Here is a 20,451-nt window from a genome sequence, read left to right on the forward strand (position 1 = left end):
GTTGGCATTTAAACAGAGTGCAAAACCCTTGTTCTTTCCACTCCCTGGCTTGAGGCTTGAGGGGAGGGGCACGGGAAGCTGGTGGGAATATCCAGAGGCCAGATGCACATGCATCTTTCGGGCAGATGGTGAAGGTGGGCCAGGACAGAAATAGGCAAAGCAGATGAGCCACTGTAGATCTGTCTACACTAGCGCAGAACCAGTGTATGAAGGCCCCCACCTCCAGTGGGTTTCAGATATTCTCTATGGATACTGGAGTGTATGTCTCTTATAGGGACAGCAATAGCGAACCTTTGAAACCAAAATAGTCCCGAGGATGTGGGATGTGTGGTTGCTTTTCTGACGGAACACAGACATGTTTCCAGGGGAGCTGTCCCTGTAGACTACATTTCCTCGTGTCCTCCTCATCTGAAGTCGCCATCTACCACTACCTACATGAGGGGGAAGTCAGACTAAATATTCAACTGGCTGACCCCCCACCCCAGATCCACATAGGAGGGAGGGAAGCGAGGAGATGCCAAGCTAAGATGGCCCTGCGCCCCCCTGCTGTGGCCTCACTGGCTCTTCTCCGTCCAGGGCCACTGGCCTGGTCACCGCGGGCACAGTCCTGCCCCCACCCTGAGCCTGGCGGAGAGGAAAAGGAGCGTGCGGAGGGGGGGAAGGCAATGCAGTGTGGCGGAGACGTGCATTCTCCTCGGTGACACAGTGAGCTCTCTTGCCGGCAAAATGTCCCTTGATCTATTTCCCCTGGTAGTGATTTCAACAACAACAATAACAGAAATCCATCATTTCCGTAGCAGGGAATGGAGGGCGGTGGGGGTTTGTTTTTCTTCTAGTGTGGACAGAAAGCTCTTTATTCTCTCCTTGTTTGGGAAGACTTCACGCCAGAGGAGTCCAGTCCGGGCCCTGGGAAGAACAATTGAGCCCTGGCGGGGCCGCTGACCTTGGGCAAGCCACCTCCTCAGTCTGCTCTTCTCAGAAATGGGGAGAATGCCCCAGTAAAAGACAAGGAGGCAGACAGCAGGAGGCAGGCTTGGGAGTTGAGGGTAAAGGGGTCATGAAAATAATGAGCTAATGCACGTGTTGGAGCTAGCACAGCGCCTGGGTGTAATTACAGATCTCATGTTCTGCACACTTGCCTTGTGCTGGATGTTTTTATGTTCATGATCTTTTGGAATTTGCCTTAGCCCTGCAAAGTAGGTCCCTCCACATCCATTTCCCACATACTAAGATGGAGGTTCAGAGAGGTCAGGTAGCTTGCCCAAGATCACACAGCATGCAAATGGTGATGTCAGGGTTTAAATGCATTTCTCTTTGAATTTAGACCTTGTACCTTTCTCCATTCAGCTTGTGATTCTCCAACTGTGTTCCCTGGACACTCTGTTTTACCAACCAACCCTCCTCCAGGTGATCCCAGTAAATGCCCAAATCTGGGAGCTCCTGCGCTAGACTAGCCTGGAAGCGGGGAAATACCACGTCCCTGTTGCAATCATTATTATTTTCTGCACATGTTATTTCTAACTACGGAAGACCAGGCTAACAAGGAAAGTACAACCAGCCACCCTTGTGTTCAGCTGGTCTCTATTCTTGCCAAAGGAAAAGGCAGGGAGGGCTCAGAGTGTGGTCCAGCCTCTAGCACTTACTAACTGGGTGTCTCAGGGCATGTTCCCTGGAAACAGACCCTGAGATGGAGAGATTCATGCTGTTGGTTAACTGGGGAGTGGTCTTGGAATAAGCACGTGTGAGGAAGTGAGGGGAGCAGGATGGGCAGAGGGAGCAACTGGGCTGGGCTGTAGTTGCAATGGTGGCCTCAGACCATCCCAGAGGAGCTCTGGAGCTGGGGTGGCCTTTCAGAGGCACCCAAATGGAGGCAAAAGGGGCTGGGCCTTTGTAGCCCTGCATCAACCAGTCATTGTGTTGCTTGGCAGCAGGGATGCGGGTGTGGTGCCTCCTTTCAGGCCAAGGCAGGTCCTGGGGAGGACTGACAGCAGAGAAACCATCAGAAGCCACCACTCCAGCATCTGGGGAATGAGGGTCAGTCTGGAGTTTGGGCAGCACATCACGGCATCCGCTACATTGGGTGTATGACTTTTTCTCAATCTCTTCATCTGTAGAATGGGAATGAAGGCACGTTTCTTTTCAGCCTGCCGCCTGGAGTATTTTGATCATATGACATGACAATGATATGATGATAGCACTGCTGTTTATTGACTGTGCTACAAGCCAGGCCATGCTTAAAGACTTTCATGCAGTCACCAGTGACACAGCAAGCTCATCTGGGCCTCATTCCAGCCCTGGGAGGTGGGGGCTGCAGCAATTCCTGTCTTGCAAAAGACGAACAGAGGTTCAGAGAGATGAAATAATTTGCCTGAGGTCTCTCAGCTACAAGGGGATAGGCTTCAGAGCCTCCTTAACCAGTACACTACCCTCGCCCACCCCAGTATAGCTGACTTGTGTTCAGAGGATGGTGCTATGCAGGTGTGAGAGGTAGGGTTGGCCCAGCTCCTTTGGGAGTGAATGAATAATTCTGGGGATGCTGTGTGTGTGTGTGTGTGTATGTGTGTGTGTGTGTGTGTGTGTGTAGGTGCATGCACACATGTGCACACAAACTTTCTGATTAACTCCCACTCTTGGGGAACACCAGGGGTTCCTGGAGTTAGTAATGGGGAGACTAAGTCTCTCATTTCACGAACCTTGCCAGGAAAAGAAGCCTGCCCTTGGATTCCCCACTGGAAGCCATCTCTCTAGGTTCCAAGGCTGCAGGCGGCTGCATCTAGGAGCTGGAGAAGCCCAGCAACATGGGCAACAGTCTGAATGTGGACCCATAGCCAGGACTCACCTACAAACTCAGGCTGGGGTTACCCGGGCTGCCCACCATGACCAAGCATGCTTGACTCTTTTATTTATTTTTTTAAGATTTATTTATTTATTTATTTATTTATTTATTTATTTATTTATTCATTCATTCATGAGAGACACACACACACAGAGACAGAGACACAGGCAGAAGGAGAAGCAGGCTCCATGCAGGGAGCCCGACATGGGACACGATCCCCGGCCTCCAGGATCACACCCTGGGCTGAAGGCGGCACCAAACCACTAAGCCATTGGGGCCGCCCCTGCTTGACTCTTTTAAATCTGGCCTCTATCCACTGGTCCCCAAAGCCTGGGCCTTCTGATCCACCTTTGCCCCCAGCCATCCCTCTAGTGAGGAATGTGAAGGTGGCATTCCCTGTCCTGTAAATATGAGCCCAGGTAATTTAAACAAAAGGAAATCAGTAGGGCTATTGACCAGAAGAAATCTAAAAATTAGGAGTCAGCAAATTCTGTCCGTGGCCTGCTTTTGTAAATAAAGTTTTATCTCAACATAGCAATGCCCATTTGTCTGTGTCTCCCATGTCACAATGGCAGAGCTGAGTAGTGGCAGCAGAGAAGAGACTGTCTGGCTGCAAAGCCAAAAATGTTTACTATCTGGCCCTTTGTAGAAGAAGTTTGCCGAACCCTTGGTCTAGCCTGAAAGCTTTCCAAGGGCAGGGGCTGTGGTTGAGGCTTGATTTAGGCTGGGACAGGTGCTTCAATAGGGTTGGGGCTCTTGAGAATTCGAGAAGCAAGGCTTGCACTTCCCCATGGGTGGATCTTTGCCCAAACTGAGCCCTCTGGCTGCCCAACCAGTCCTCCCCACCTCCCAGAAGCTCTCTTGCTCGTCTCTGTGTCATCAGGGTCTAACACAGTGTCTGACACTATAAAGACGACCTCATACATTTTTAGCAAACAAACGCATGGATGATTCTCCAACTCATCCTTCTACCTCGGGTAAGTCTCACCCTCTCTGGGCCACGGTTTTCACATCTGTAGAATGACCATGGTCAAGGTCTGTTTCCCGAATTCTGTGCCTGTGACTGCTCTGAGTGGGGAGGGACACGAGGGGCTCAAGGATGAGGGTCTGATTCAGGAACGAGGAGGAACAGGCGGCTTGGTGCTGCTCCTGCTCTCGGCCAGGAGAGCCACAGAGGGAGGAAAGAGGTGGAGGAGGAACCAATGAGGACTAGAGTCAAGAGGGGTGGTGGGCAGGGCGGAGGGGAGAAGACAAAGGGGAAGGGTTCCGAGCAGGGAGGCAGATGGGAAGGAGTGGCCCCCGGGTGGGATCGCAGGGAGGCACCGGCCACAATCACAGACCCAGCAGTAGAGCGTGATGCCACAAGCAGAACTCCAGCTTTCGGAGGAGAATGAGCCTGGGGAGCTAATGAGCTCAGGAGGTGCAAAGGACGCCTTCCTGTTAATTCCTGCTCCCTGGGAGCAGCCGGGGAAGGGAGAGGGGGCCGAGCCCAGGCTGGGCAGCTGGGCCCCACTCGGGGGCTCGGCCAGCTGGTCAGCCGCCGGCTGGGGCTTCACGCCAGGCCTGCGGACGCTCGCCCACATTGCGCTCACCCTGCTGCCTCTGGCCTTGGGCAGGGACAGGAGGGGTCATCCTGAGGCTCGGTCCCTGGAGCCAATGTTGTGACAGTCGTGTGTTCACCTGGATGGCGAATCAGTCCAGTGGCTTCCACGGGCTTGGGCTGGGACAATGAGTCCCGTCTCTCAGTTTGTTTGTTTTTAATAATCTTTAAATTTGAGTAGAGTTGAGAATCTTCGAGCTTTAAAAAATATTCAACTCTTCACCACTGTCGACCATTACAACACCCACCACATAGTGATCATAGTAATGGTGGTAACATCAACCTCCTGCTCTCTGGGCATCTCCTAGAGTCTCAGAGCCGCCCTGGGAGGGGCACAGGGTTTCTGATGTTGAAGGTTTTCATTCTCGGCACCACCTGACCTTATTGACTGGTTACTTATTATTTTTTAAAAATTATTTATTTATTTATTTATTTATTTATTTATTTATTTATTCATTTATTTATTTGACAGGGAGGGGGAAGCACACAAGCAGGCAGAGTGAGAGAGAGAAGCAGACTCTCCACTGAGCAGGGAGCCCTACGTGGGGTTCAATCCCAGGACTCTGAGATCATGACCTGAGCTGAAGTCAGACGCTTAGCTGACTGAGCCACCCAGGTGCCCCAACTGCATGCTTCTTGAATGTGGGATGCTGACCTGTGTACTACGGGGTGCTGAACAGCACCCCCAGTGGCACCCCCAATCCCCCAAATCATGACAGCAAAATGTCTCCAGAGATTGCCAAATGTCCCCTGGGGTTGGGGGGGCGGGGTGAGGAAGTGCTCCTGGTTGAGAACCATGGAAAATATCCTATTTTACAGACCCTGGAGGCTGAGGCTTAGAAGCATCCTGTCTCTCAGGGGACTGGGTATCAAATGTCAGTCTTTGGCATCGTTCACCCTCCCCCACCAACCCAGCTGGTTATTAGGATTTGTTAGTTATTTATTTTTCAGATATGGAGTTCCAGTCTTTTTCTATGCATATATTTACAAAATTGGGATCATACTGAATGTGCCATTATGTGACCTGCTTTTCTCCATTAACAACCTAGCACATATAAGGTTGAGTGAGAAAAGCAAGATGCCAGTTAGTAGATATAACATGACACCCTTTGTGTAAACACACACACATGCACACACACACAGGGGTATATTTATATCTGCAAAGAAACTGTCCAGAACGATATGCACAAAATTGTGATCAGTAGTCTCCTCTGAGATTGAAGAAATGGGAGCAGGAAAGAGAGGGCTTTACGTTTACATTATACCCTTCTGGGCTCTTTGACTTTTTGCAATAACCACATCTTTCTTTTTAATTTTAAAGATTAATAAAATGACATGGAGATCCCTCTTGACAGTCAATAGACACCTAGAACATGAATTTTTAAATACTGCAAGATGCTCCATGGCATGAATATACTTTCTTGGATCTCCCCTATTTCCTCTGGTTGTAGGATGAGGTGGTCTCCAGACATCTCAACTGTACACAATGCTGCCACAAACACTCAAGCTGGCGCTTCCGAGCGAGAACCTGGTGGGGGGGGGGGGCGCAGATTCCTAGGGTTTCCCCTCGGCTCAGTCCAGGAAGCACTGAATAGCCTCACCTCATTTCATCCCTTTAGCAATGCCTGGCAGATGGACATCATCATGGTCCCCTGTTGTGCAGTGCAGAGCATGAGACACCAAAAAGCCCAGTGACTTGCTCAAAGTCCCACAGGAAGATAGCCAGGGTAAGAAAAGGGTTAAAGAAATACTAGTTCTCAATGAAGACTTTCTCCCTTAGGTGAGTCAAGGGCTTGAAAGAAAATAAGAGGTGAAAACCTTCTGCGTGCTTGATTTTCACAGCTACCGTGCACTGGAATCACCTGGGGATCTGACCCAACAGCGCAGATCCTACAGAGGGTAGGGAGGCAGCAAGGAGGGAGGTGGCTGCGGCCCCAGCAGGACACCAAGGATCCTTCGGATGAATGTTCTGTCCCTTGACTGTGGTGGTGATAAAATTGCATAGAATTAAATACACGGGCCACTGAGCAAAAATGAAACATGAATAAGGAGAAAGTAAAACTGGTGAAATCCAGGGGCACTCGGCTGGCTCAGTGGGTGGAACCCATGACTCTTGATCTCGGGGTCACAAGTCTAAGCCCCACGTTGGGTGTGGAGTTCACTTAATGAAAAAAAAAAAGTAAAGAAAGCAAAACTGGTGAAATGTGAATAAGGGGGGAGGATCCACATCCTGGCTGTGATTTGGACTGTAGTTCTCCAAGATGCTACCTCCGGGGGAACCTGGATGAAGGGTGCATACAATCACCCCATGTTATTTCTACAACTCCATGTGAATCAAACATATCTCAAAATAAAATGCTTAAAAAATATCCCAGAATGCCTGGGTGGCTCAGTGATCGAGCGTTTGCCTTTGGCTCAGGTTGTGATCCCGGGGTCCTGGGATTGAGTCCCACACGGAGCCTGCTTCTCCCTCCGCCTGTGTCTCTGCCTCTCTTTGTGTCTTTCATGAATAAATAAATAACATTTAAAATAAATAAATAAATAAAATTTAAAAATCCCCATTCTGATTAAGAAGTCTGGGGTAAATTTTAGAGATTGCATTCCTCAGAAACTCCCAAGAGGTGCTGCTGGCCATGACCATACAGAGTCTAACACCACCACTCCTTGGTATGATGGTCTCTGGTTGTAGGCGGTTGTCTAGCCCTTGAAATGTGGCCAGTCTGGGTTGACAGGCACCATATGTGCATAATACAAGATGGGCTTTGAAGACAGTATGAAAAAGAAAATGTAAAATATTTCATTAGGAGCTTAAAGAGTCTGTTATATGTTGAAATAGTATTTTTTTAAAAGATAATCTATTTATTCATGACAGACACACACAGAGAGAGGCAGAGACACAGGCAGAGGGAGAAGCAGGCTCCCTGAGGGGAGCCTGATGTGGGACTCGATCCCGGAACCCTGGGGTCACGACCTGAGCTGAAGTCAGGTGCTTAACCACTGAGCCACCCAGATGTCCCTGAAATAGTATTTTGGATACATTTTAAAATAAAACAGATTATTAAATGTAATTGTATCTGTTTCTTTTTACTCTTTTAAGAATGAAACTATTGGAAAATTAAAAATTATGTTTGTGACTTGTATTTCTACTGGGTGGCTCTGGGTCAGTGTGTTGGAGGAAGATGGCATCCAGAGGAGGGTTAATCCAGCTGCTAATCGATCAACAAACAGTTGGGCATATACCATGTGCAGGGGCGCACCAAATGGCCATACACCACGACCTCACAGAGCTTGTGGTTTAGAAAAGGAAGAACTGGGTGATTAATGGTGTGAGGTCCTGAAAGCCAAGGGGGAGAGGGTGTCAAGGAGGAATCAAAGGGCGGTGATGGGTCAGAAGCTGTGCGGGTGTGACAGCTGTCCTTGCAGCCTGGCTGCAGGCTGACATGGCCAGAGGAGGAGGCTGACCATTTCCTCGGGGCCAAGCATAGGCTGTTGACCACGTGCTGTAACATTGAATAATCACCCATCAATGCCACGAAGTAGGGACCGATGAGCCTCATGTTACAACAGCGAGAGTGAGGCCCAGAGAGGTGAAGTGACCTCCCAGAGCTTGCACAGCCAGAGGAGGCTGAGCGGGGATTTGAACCCACCTTTGCCTGACTCCAGATGAGACACCCATCTCCCTTGCTGGAGAATAGCACAGTTGCATGTTGTGTGCAAATCCACTGCTGTAGAACTCTCTCCCACGCCAGCTCTCCAACGGGTGGGAGTGGGCTGCCCAATCCCTCCTCCTCCAGGCAACTTGGCTGCCACTCTCCCCAGCTGGTGTCATTGGAAAATCTGAGTCTTCCCATTCTCCACCTTCAGCCCAAATCATGACCCCTGCAGATATTGGTTCTTGGAGTGAGGGTGGGACCACAAGCACGGAGGGTGGGGAGGGACCTCCTTGTCTCTGTGGCCAAAGTTAGAGCGGAAGTAAAGTTGCTTCCATCCCCTCCCCCTTCTCCCCACTATGTCCCCTCCCCCCAGTGGTCCCTAAGCCCCCCTCAGCTTCAGCGCAATTTAATGTCTCACTGAGCTGTCCCTATTTGACAAACAGGTGATTTTGCTAATGAGGAATAAATGAGATCTGCAGGATGAGAGAGGGTGTACGGCAGCTGGCGTGAGGGCAAGATGTGCCGAGTTTATTAAAATAATATGTGACCACATGCTCGGTGCTCAGGGTCCAGGCTGGAGGAGCGCCTTGCTTTTTCTCTCTTCCACCTTCTGCTGCTCCCCAGCCATAGCTCCTCCTCCCTGTCCCCTCCCAGCTTCCAAAGGTGCCCACACCCGTGGGAGGCAGGGGAGGGGACAGGAAGAGGATGGGCTGATGGATGACAGGGGTGTGCAAGGGAGGGTGTGGCTGCGTGTGGGGTCTGAGTGGGAGAGCGAGAGGGAGCTGGCGGGAGAGCTGGCATCGGATGAGAAGCTGGAGAGAGAGGGCTGGAGAGTGGAGGGAGAGCTGGGGGTGGGGGGTTGGAGAGAGAGGGACAGACAGACAGAGAAGTCCATGCACAGGAAGATTGAGGAAGAGTACTGTACAGAGAGAAAGAAGAGGAGGCATAGGGAGAGAGGACTGGTAGAGGGGAACTGGGGCAGGAGGGAGGGGTGGCGGAAAGGAGAGGGCGAGGGAGGGACTAGAATCTCAGCCACAAGGAAGGATGGAGAATCTGCAAGTCTCCTGAAGGCAGGAGGAGGGAAGGATGAGACAGGAATCTAGGAACAGAGCAGAGCAGGGGGGTGGGGGGAAGAAAATAAAGAAAACACGGAGGCAGAGAGTAGAGGTTTGGGGCCAGGAGGAGGGGTGCGGGGGAGGGGGAGAGAAGGGGAGGGGGGCCAGGGAGTGCAGGAGCTCAGACCTCTGGGTTCCCAGATGGCTTCTGCCACCTGGGGACCTGAACTGGGTGAACTTCTCTCTGCGCCTGGTCTCCCCACCTGCCCGGTTAAGAGGGGAGACAGGAAGGACAGGGCTTGGGGTGGGAGGGGAGGGCGCCACAGCCAGGTGTGTTGTTTCCTATTCCAAGGCTGGGACCAGAATGAACCCCAGAATGCCAACCCCCCCTCCTCCCCCCACCCCGCACCTCACTAGGGTGGAGGCGGGGGCAGGGGGCAGCCTGGCCCTGGATGGCCCAGCCGAGGCCCTCTGAGGACAAGGGGACAGGGGCGGGAGTGAGAACAAGGTAGATTGAGGAGGAAAAGGGATGGAAGTCAGCTAGGCCAGGCGCATCCTGCCTCTCGCATCTCCTTCTATGTCATTCCTGTTGCTCCCTGGGCCCTTGCCACTCCCTCCGTGGGCAACAGTGTCTCTTCTCTTTCTGCCCAGGCCTCCTGGATGCAGCGCCAGTGCACCTCCTTCTGGGGCTGCGCACAGGCTCCCATCCCACCCTCCTTGGAACCTGGGGAGCCAGCAGAGGAGACTCAGAGGGTGGGGCATCCTGGAAGGCTTCCCAGAGGAGGTGACTCCCGGGAGTGAGCTTCAGATGAGGCCTTGGCTCCTACACTTCAGTCAGGTGCCTCTCCTGGAGTTTGTGCCCTATCTGCCCGTGACCGCACTTACTTAACATGGTGCTTCAGACAACTTACGCTTTATACTTCAATGATTGCATTTAGGAGGAAACTGTGTATTACAGTGGCAAGTGGAAATCCAGTGCCACTTGATGGGCTCGTTCACATGTTTTCTCATAGGAATTGATTTTCCTGTGTGACTCATGGGTCTTAAAACATGTTGATCTGGGCACTGTGTAATCGTCTTGGCACAGGGACAGGACAAGAGGGACAGGCATCCTGGGGGCCCCAGAAGGGGGCCTGCGCCAAGGCAGGGAGAGGGGAGAGAATTCCCTTTGGAGAGAATGCCAGGGGAGGAGGGTGGGCTCCGTGTGGGAGGCAATAGGGATCCAGAGAAGGTTTGGAGGGGCACACTGAAGCATGTCCAGGGGGCAGGGCCAGGGAGGCTCCAGTAGCCAGAAGGCATGGGGTGGAGGTGGGGGCTCATGGGGCCTGCCCTGCACACATGTCAGTTCTCCCCATCCTCTGTGCCCACTGTCACCGCCGTCACCATCCTCTCTGTTTCTGTCACTGGCGTGCCCCTGTCCCTTTCAAGTGCTGTTTTGTCTGTCTTTTAAAATCTCTGTCATTTTCCCCTCTGGGTTCTAGCCCATGCGTGGCCCCTCCTCCACCAGACAGAATACACCCCCCACCCTTATCCCAATTGTGCTTCTCTTTCCCTGCCTCTCCAGCACCTGTTTCTCTGTCTTCAGCTCACCCTGGGCCAGCTTCGAGCCCAGGGCATAGCACAGAGTAGGTCTTCAGGAAGGGTCGGAGGCATCATTGCCCTGGCTCTTCCTGGCTCCTGTGTGGATTCAGCATCCCCAAGAAATGTGCTGAGCTGAACCCAGTGTGGAGGAGGGAGAGGCAAACACACTCCTGGCCTCCCCATGCCTTCCCCCCACCCTTTCCTGACAGTTTTCCTGTCTCTGGCTGTCTTCCTTCTCATCCATCATTTCCTCTTTTTCACTACCTCCTCCAGCCCCACATCCCCATCACTCTTGCTCAGGCTGAGCTGCCCAGCCGCTGCCTCCTCCCGGTCCCTCCCCCACCCCCAGCTCCAATGACCCCAAAGCAAACAGCCCTGCTCCCAGCGCTCCCTGCTCTGCTCCTCGCTCCTTGCTCCTCCGTGAGCCTGGTGATAGGGAGGGAGGAGTCAGAGACTTGAGATTGGTAATGATCACAGGATGTGCTTAGAGCTCAGTTAATAGCCCAAAAGCCACACAAACCCCTGCCTCACCTGGCCCTCCTCTCCTTCACCTCCAGCCTCGCACCTCAGGTTTTGGGGAAGGGGGAGGAGATGCAGAATTTTCTCCTGAGACTTCCCCAAGCTTCCCATCACAAGTGAGGACCCAATACAGCCTTTAAGACCACTGCTCAAGGGATGTCTGGGTGGCTGCCTTTGGCTCAGGTCGTGATTCTGGGGTCCTGGGATTGAGTCCTGCATTGGACTCCCCGCAGGGAGCCTACTTCTCCCTCTGCCTATGTCTCTGCCTTTCTCTCTCTCTCTCTGTGTCTCTCATGAATAGATAAATAAAATCTTAATTAAAAAAAAAGACTGATGCTCAAAGTTATACCATGATAGTATATTGTAAGCATTTATCCATGTTTAGATGCTTAAAAAGCAATTTCTAGAACTCTAACACAGAATGATCCAAATCACAACACAACAGAACACACATGCATAGAAAACAGACTGGAAAGAAATAAGCCTTAATATTAATAGTGGCTGCCTTTGAGTGGTGGGCTTCTGGGTAAAACCTATGTATTTCCCCCTCCTTTTCTGTATTTTCCAAATGTTTCTTAATGAGCATCTTTACATTAATTCATAGTTTTCCAATGGTTGTGTTTGTCCAGGCATCTGTGTATACATTTAACATATCATACACTGATTTAAGAGTGCTATTTGGAAAGTGCTTTATTTTCACATTTAAATTTTATTTATTTTTTGACTAGGTAATACATTCACAGGGTTTATAATTCAAAAGTTACCAAAAAAGGTATAAAGTGGAACTGCTACCTCATCATCCCCGGCCACCTGGCTCCCCTTATGAAGAGCAAAGGGAGTCCCCCTTCTCATGTGTGCTTCTAGGCACAACCTCATGTTGGACATTTGGAAACAGACCTATATTTTTAAGGAAAGAGATGATGGAGTGATCCCTTTAGCATCAGTTTTCCTTCTTGCTTCAGGAAGACTCAGTCCTGGACAAAAGGTTGGAATATCCCCAGCCTGGGGCAGGAGTCTCTCTGATTCTAGAACAGAATGCTCTAGAACTTTTTCTGGCAGCCCTCCTGCCTCTCCTGCAGGCCAAGATCTAAAGAACCCCTTTTCCTGTTCAACACTATTATTCCTGATTACAAAATCAATGCCTAAATGGAAACGTTAGGGAAACATGTAAGATAGAACATCCACTGTAATCCCACCCTCAGACATAACTGGTGGGAACACTTTTGGTTAATATTTCTGCAGTGTTTTCTTTTTTAGTTGTCTATTTTTAAAAAGTGGGGTTGGACTGAGCAGCATTGTGGCGTTTTCTGATTTTTCACTTAGTTTATCTTCACTTAATTTATCTGCCCATGCCAGGACAGAAAGATATTCTTCAACAGGAATATCCATTTTTGGAGGTGTTTTGGGGCAAGAGAAGGAAGATCTGTTGTATTCTGATGTTCTTTGTTTTCAAGAGGGCTGGGACTGATGAAGTCTAGGTGGGGGATGTCAGCCAAGCCAGGGGATCCAAGGAGGCAAGCCTCCTTTGCCTGGAAGGAAAGGAGATCCAGAAGTTCCTAGAGTGGAGCAGAAATGATGAAGGGCTGCTTTGAGCTAATCAGTTTCACCTGTGGTCCAGGCTTACGCTGGCTTAGTACTAGCTGGTGAGGGCCTGAGAAGATCATGTGGCTCACCTTCCTGAACCTTCCTGGCCACTCAGGCTGCCAGAGCTGGATGCGAGTCAGGAAATCCCAAGATGAACAGAACCTTGAAGCGAGGTGGTCTGACCTGGTCACAGCTTAGTGTGACTTGTGATGCATCTCACTCCCCATCTGCAGAATGCATGGGTGGAGTGGATGTTAGCATTATGTGAGTGCTTTGGAGGTGCCAGGTGCTGAGCCATGTTCCTTTCATTTGATGATCTCAATTACCCGCTTAGCAACTCTGCATGGTAGGGGTTGCTATCATTCCCATTGTACAGAAAAAGAACCAAGACTCAAAGTGAAGAGATAGTTTCCCTGAATTCACCCAAATGATAAATGTAGGAGCCAGGGTCTGAACGCAGGGCTGTTGCCTCCAGAGTCCAAGTTCTTGACCTCTCGTCACTAAGGATCTGATGGCCTAAGATTCCATGCCTTGTGCTGATTTCTCCACAAGACAACCACATGGGATTGGGAATGTGAGGGTGACTTCAGTGGGCTTGTGTTTGACTTTCTCTACATTTGTGCTCCTTTTATTTTTTTATATCCCTCTGATACCGTTGAGGTCAATGAGACTGAGCTCAAATCTTATTCATCCTTTCATCTCTAGCATTCTGGGCATTGCCCTATACACAGAGGCTCTTAAGAAATATTTGTTGAATAATTATAAGTGAAAGTCACTCATCAAGCAATTTTTATTTTTAAGTAGGTTCCACACCCAGCATGGAGCCCAATACGGGGCTCAAACTCGTGATACTGAGATCAAGACCTTAGCTGAGATCAAGAGTTGGATGCTCGACCAACTGAGCCACTACAAAAAGCAACTTTTGAACTCCTGTTATATGTTGGGCCCTGTCCTGGATGTTAGGGATAAATAAATAAGTAATGATAGTGAGTAACAATGACAGCATCCCTTATCACGTGCTGGGTTGTTTGCTAAAAGTATGTATAAATGCATATATAATGCCAACCTGTTTAGTATAAACTTCAAAGCAACACTAATGTGTTCTCAATTTCTATATGTGAGAAGAGCTCAGAGAAGTCAATAACTTGTGTAAGGGCACATAGCTTATAAATAGTGGCACTGGGATTTGAAGATGGGTCTGTCAAGTTCCAAGGTGCTTTTCATCACTAAAATATATTCCCCATCCCCAATCTCTAGCTTCAAGGTGCTCACACCTTAGTGTGATAGGATAGGGCACTATCTTAGTAAATGGGATATGCACACTAATAGCTAGAATAAAAGGCAGGAGGAGGCAGGTAGCTTTGGAAAATGATAGAGAATGAATGAATGATACAAATCGTGTGAGCTTAGAAGCTGGAGAGAGAGCCTATTTGTGACTGAAGAACCAAGAGAAGTTTTATAAAAACACAGTTGGTGGTACACCTGGGGGCTCAGTGGTTCAGTGTCTGCCTTTGGCTCAGATCGTGATCCCAGGGTCCTGGGATCGAGTCCCACATCAGGCTCCTTGCAGGGAGCCTGCTTCTCCCTCTGCCTATGTCTCTGTGTCTCTCATGAATAAATAAGTAAAATTAAAAACAACAACAACACAGTGGCACTTGCACTGGGCATTGGGAAACAGGTAGGATTTGTACCTGGAGAAAATGCAAGGAAGATCAAGGAAAGGTGAAGGTCCAGAGGTGAGAAATTTCAGAACAGGTGCAAGGAACAGAGAAGGTGAGTTTTCTTGGAATGTAGGATATAAAGGGGGAGAAGAAAAATAAAAAAAATAAAAAATAAATTTAAAAAAGGGGGAGAAGAAAAGAAGAAATAATGATTTCTATATAGTCTTTGTTAATTTAAATAGTTGGTCAGTTGCTTCATTTGCATTTTTCAGGTAACAATCATATTACATATATACATGATGACAAATTTGTCTCTTTCCCAACATTATACTTTCTTTTTTTTCTTGTCTTATTGCATTGTTTAACACCTGAAGTATAAGGTTGAATAGCAGTGATGATCATGGATAACTTTATCTCAGTACTGAATTTAAATGGGAGTGTTTTTAGGCAGCTCGGGTGGCTCAGCAGATTGGCGCCTGCCTTCAGCCAGGCCTGATCCTGGAGACCCCGGATCTAGTCCCGTGTCGGGCTCCCTGCATGGAGCCTGCTTCTCCTTCTGCCTGTGTCTCTGCCTCTCTCTCCCTCTCTCCCTCTCTCCCTGTGTCTCTCATAATAAATGAATAAAATCTTTTTAAAAAATGGGAGTGTTTTTAATATTTCATCAATAAGTATATTGCTTGAGGAGTTTTTATCAGAAGCAGAAGTTGAAATCAGTTGTATGTAACACAATTATGAACCTCTTCAGATTCTCTTGGACTCACCTGCTTCCCAGACCTCAGCTATTTGCTCAGCCCCAGCCACCACAGCAGACAATGGACTCCATGTGGGCTCATGCAAGGTGACAAGGCCCAGAGTCTCTGGCTTCTCCTGCCATTTCTGAATTTAGGAGAAACCCCAAGCAGCTGTCAGTGGGCTTTTGTGATGCAACTAGAAATGCAGAGAATGTGTCCTGGAGGGAAACTTTCTCGCCAATGGGAAACAGAAGCTGAGGAGAGAGCTGGGCTCATGAATCCCGACTTTCCTCCTCTGAGAGACTGCTCAGAGGCATGTCCATCTGGAGGTTCCCTGGGGGCTGAGCAGCCACACTGGCCAAACATTTGCTATGCTTTTCCAAGAAGCCCTGAGCAGCACTGCAACATACCACCTTGCCAGTCCCATCCTCTTCTGCCTCAATCCTCCTTTCCCTCACTCTTACTGCTCTGGCTTTGTACCTTCTGGCAAATTTCTCTTTTCCCTTTCAGCATTTATGGAGATAACTGTCACTTTCCTTTAATCTGTTAATGCAGTGAATTGCATTGCTACTTTGTCGGAAAACATGTTTGTATTCCTGGCATAAGCCCTACTTGTGGAGTGGATCTTTTTGTAGGTGTATGAGGCTGTATACTCCATGCCGCTGTATACCTTGAGCACACCTGGGTGCACAGGTAACCCAACCTCTTACAGTGGTGCCCCCTGAAGCCTCCTCTCTCACCTTCCAGCCATGTTTCTCTTCTGCAGATGAAGTCAAGCAGATAGGCCGGTGGAGATGATGGAAGTGGTGGCAGCAGGTCTGAGGGGAGCTAGGAGAGGAGAGAGTGCAGAGAGGGAGGTAATTAGGAACCAGGCGGTATCACAAATCTCCTAGCCGCGCTGACACCCGGGGAGAGTGATCACACACTTGGAGTCAGCCCAGACAAGTGTGAAAGCCCTTCACTCCATCCCTAGGAAGAAAGAGGAAGGGAAAGATGCAGGCTGGATGACTATATGACAGCCCCACCCCCAGCTCTCCCACCAAGACAGCCATGAGGTCATCCTCACACTCCCCCTCCCTCAGCCCTGACCTGGGTCAGGGAGCTGTGATGCAGAGGTGTGGAGGGGCAGCGGAGGATCCTGCAAGACAAGGGAGAGGTCCTGGAAGGATGCGACCCGGAGAAGGGAGGTGAGGAAAGCCTTCATTGTGGCATCCAATCAAGGCTAGATAGATTTTAGCAAGCCCTCAGCAAATTCAGACTGCCCCTCATCAGAAGTAGCAAAGCAGGCTTCCATGCTTGAAAAATTAGTCCCCAAGGAAAGTGGAAATTAACATCGGTAGAAAGACGTCTGTGTAACAGGGACCAGACATGTGTTATTTCTTGACAACCCTGCCATTTGCTTGATAAGGAAATGGAGGCTCAGAGAGGCTGAGTCCTTGGCCCAAGAGCACACAGCTACAAAGTGGCAGAGGTGAGACCCGCCTACTTTGGAAGTCCTAGCTTCCATCACACCATCTGGCTGTTCCCCTGAAAATGAAATAGGTCTCTCTATAAGGGGTGAATTCTTGGAGGTATAGGGTTTTCAGAGGCAGGAAGTTGGGCAAGTTGCCCTTTGTGTCCAAAAAGAGGAATATGACCTTTGCTCTCACCCTCAACACCCACTGGGCTAGCTTTGACTCTTGAGGATGCCTGAGAGAGAAATCTCTTTGGGTCAGTGACTTTGGGTCGACGGAAATTACAGAACTAGGGATTCTTTCTCTTTCTCTGGCTATAGTAATATCCCACCTGGGAAAGTGGCCCGAGGGAGCAACCTTCATTGGCCAAGACCCATGGCCCCGCGGGTGAATCAGGTGTGTACCGTTATTGCCTCTTTAGGACTGCCTCCTGCCTGAAGTGGACACTGGGGGACGGTAAGGGGGGAAGGTGAGGTTAGCACAGAGAAGGTCCCCAAAGCCAGGCTAAGAATTTACACTGAGGATCTGTAAAGGGACCCCTTCTCCCTAGCTTCTCTCCCACCTCCTCTCCCGTCGCTCTTCCTTCTGCTCATTCCAGAATGTCTCTGGACTTGGCATCTCTGTTCCTGCTGTTCCCTCTGCCTAGAACCCTATTAGTTTTAGATCTTTGCTTGACTGGTCTCTCCTCGAGTTCTCAGTTCACATATCGCCCCCTCAGAGAGGACTTCCCTGACCAAAGTAGCCTTCTATTACTCTCTTTTCTCCCATGGCACTTATGCTAAACTCCATAAACAAGTTAAATAAATAAGTACAATCATTTTTGTCTCCTCCTCCTCCCTTTCCTTGCCATTATGTGGTAGATTTCACAAGAGCTAAGACCTTGCTTGTCTTGTTCATTGCCAAGGACATACCTTGCCTGGCACATAGTATGTAGGCAACAAAAATATCTATTGAATAAGAGACTAACTGAATGAATGAACGGATAAGCACATGAGCTCTGGAGCCAGCTAGAATCTGGAGTCAAACCTCAGCTTTGCTACTTATTAGCCGACATGATCTTGGGTAAGTAATGTTTCTGCCTCAGTTTCCCCATTTGCAAAATGGGGATGACAGCAGTACCTTCTTCATGAGACTGCTGTGTGTGTTCTGTGAGACAATGTAGGCAAACACTCCATCCATTCCAGTTATCAACCGTTAACCATCTTACAAAGGAAGAAAGTGGGGCCCAGAGAAGGGTGGGTGGCCCTGGGTTACGAAAGCACCAGTGGGATCGCAGCTTGAATATCCTGACTCCTGGTACCCCTTTCCTGAGAAGCTGGAACTCGATTTAGTAGGATCTGGCAGATGGATGGATGTGTCCCTAGAGAAACTCACACCTGTGCTCTGGGAAGCACAGACAGGGATGCTCATGGCAACGCTATAGAAGAAAACCAGGAAATAATCTAAAGACTCTGGTGTTGGGGAGCCCCAGTGGCTCAGCGGCGCCTTCAGCCCCGGGGTGTGATCCTGGAGACCTGGGATTGAGTCCCACATTAGGCTCCCTGCCTGCATGGAGCCTGCTTCTCCCTCTGCCTGTGTTTCTGCCTCTCTCTCCTTCTGTGTCTCTCATGAATAATAAATAAAATATTTAAAAAAAATAAAATAAAGACTCTGGTGTTGCAAATCCAAATGAGTTAGGGTTCCACACAGACCTAGAGGGTCTCACAAACCTGGCCTCGAATTAGAAGGGCAAGTTCCAGAAGGAAATAAGTGGTCAGTGGTTCCCAATAGAGGGGGATGATTTTGCCTCTCTTCTCCCCCAGGGACATTGCACAATGTTTTGGCTGTCACAATTTGGGGCATTTAGTGGGTAGAGGCCAGGGATGCTACTCTTCATCCTCCCCTGCACAGGACAGCCCTCACTCAAAGGGTTATCCAGCCCCCGCCCTCCATGTCAATAGTGCCAAAGCCAAGAAACCCTGCCACAGACAATGCCATTTCTATAAAGCTCAAGGATGGGTTAACTAAACTATGTGTTTTTAAGGGATTTATGCATTTTTAGTAAAAGTATAAGGAAATGCATTCACTTGACTGTGTTTTTCTGTGAGAAGATTTTGGTGGAAGTGGTTGGTTTCCACAATGTCAGATGCTCCTTAATCATGTGTTCCATGAATGAACAATGACTGATTAGCACTAATTTTAGGATAGTGATATTGCAGGGTGAGATGGGGATCTTTTGTTTTGCCAAGTCTTAAAAATTTCATAATTAGAAAGTCCCCTGTGGAGGCACAGAGAAATAGTGCGTCCTGCCTGCTTTTGAGGACAAACCCACCTCAGATCTGAGTCTCTCACCAACTAGCTTTATGACAGGACACATTGCTTGTTTGGGGTGTAAGTTTCCCGGTCTGTAAACAGAGGGATACAGCACAGCCCCGAGGAGATGCCAGCTGAAAAAACACTTGGAAAGATCTGGGAAGGGGGTCTCTCTTGCACACCTCTCCCCCCCCCCCCACCAGCTCTAGCTCATTGGAGAGGGTCACCACTAAATCTTCACTGGGACCTTAGCAGGTGCATGGATGCCACATGCATGTGAATGGGCTCGAAAACTGCTAAGAAGGAATTTTTCTAAATTTTAGACAGAAGGCAGCCAGAAGTGGAGAAGGGGGATGGAAGTAAGCGAGACTGAGCTTTTATATGTGAACGCAAGGAAGTGTGCTTGTATACGTGGGACTGTGAGTGACTACATGAGTGTGCATGGGAATTTGTGCGTGGTCTATGAGCATCTGTATGTGTCTGTGTGAACATCTGATGAGGGTGTGTGCCAGCGTGTGTGTGAATGTATGTGCATGCATCTTTGTATATGCGATTGTGTACACACAAATTGTGTGCGGTTCTGTGCATAGAAATAAAAATGGGTGGATAAAACAGGCATACACATTTATGTGTAACTCGTCATTTGGAGGCACGTGGGTGTATATGCCTGTGTGCTAGTGTATACGTATTTGTGATTGTGTGCATATAAGTGTCTATATTCTTCCACAGAGATGCGTCTCAGTCTTCCCTCTCCCTTTCTTCCACCTCCCTCCATTTCCCTCTCCCCTCCCCCTCATCTTCCTTTTTCTCCTTTTGCTCAGGTGTGCAGCCCCAAAGCATGGTAGCCTCAGGCTGGCCTCCCAGCTTCCCTGGTTTTGGGTAACCCCAGCAGGTGGGAGGCAGCTCTGGAAAGACTCTTAGCAGGTGAAAAATCCAGCTCCAGCCCCTACTGAGCCCCAGTGAGAAAGGAATTCCCTGCAGGCTCTTCCCTAATCCCCCAAAGGATCCCTCCCCCACTCACCTCTCCACATCTCCCAGAACAAAGGACCCTTTTGCGTTCTGTACTCATGGGTGGTCACATTCCAAAACAGCTTGACTCAGAAAGAGGGGGGCAGCAAAGTTTGGGGGGAGAGCAGTTGGGCAACTCTCTTGACCTTGGTTTTCTCCCCTGAGAAATGGGGGAAGACACCACAAAAACGACAGCAGGCAAAACTATATTGCCAATGTGGTTACGCTTTCTCAAACTCCTCACTTGGCCATCTCAGGATGCGCTTGCTGAGAACCTTCTGTGTGCCAGGCTCTCTGCTAGGGACTGAAAATGAGAGATGAACAAAGGGCATTCTCTATCTTGGGGAACCCATGGTGGCAGTGGAAGTGGGAGGGGACCACAGAGAAACAGGTCACTAGAATCCAGGATGGACCACGTTACCAGGAGACAGGTGGGGGATGAAAAGCCTTCCCAGGGCTCCATCTTGCATGCCTGAT

The 20,451-nt window shown here is 49.4% G+C and overlaps 1 long non-coding RNA gene across 1 annotated transcript; it reads left to right on the forward strand.

Annotated features, from left to right (window-relative positions):
* The first annotated feature begins 3,461 nt into the window (after positions 1-3,461).
* LOC125753722 (uncharacterized) lies at positions 3,462-6,658 on the forward strand. Its single transcript, XR_007406176.1, has 2 exons — positions 3,462-3,813; positions 6,217-6,658. It is a non-coding gene; the product is annotated as an uncharacterized LOC125753722 (long non-coding RNA).
* The last annotated feature ends 13,793 nt before the right edge of the window (positions 6,659-20,451 follow it).

Source organism: Canis lupus, chromosome 26, assembly GCF_003254725.2.
Source record: "Canis lupus dingo isolate Sandy chromosome 26, ASM325472v2, whole genome shotgun sequence".
Taxonomy (NCBI): Eukaryota; Metazoa; Chordata; class Mammalia; order Carnivora; family Canidae; genus Canis; species Canis lupus.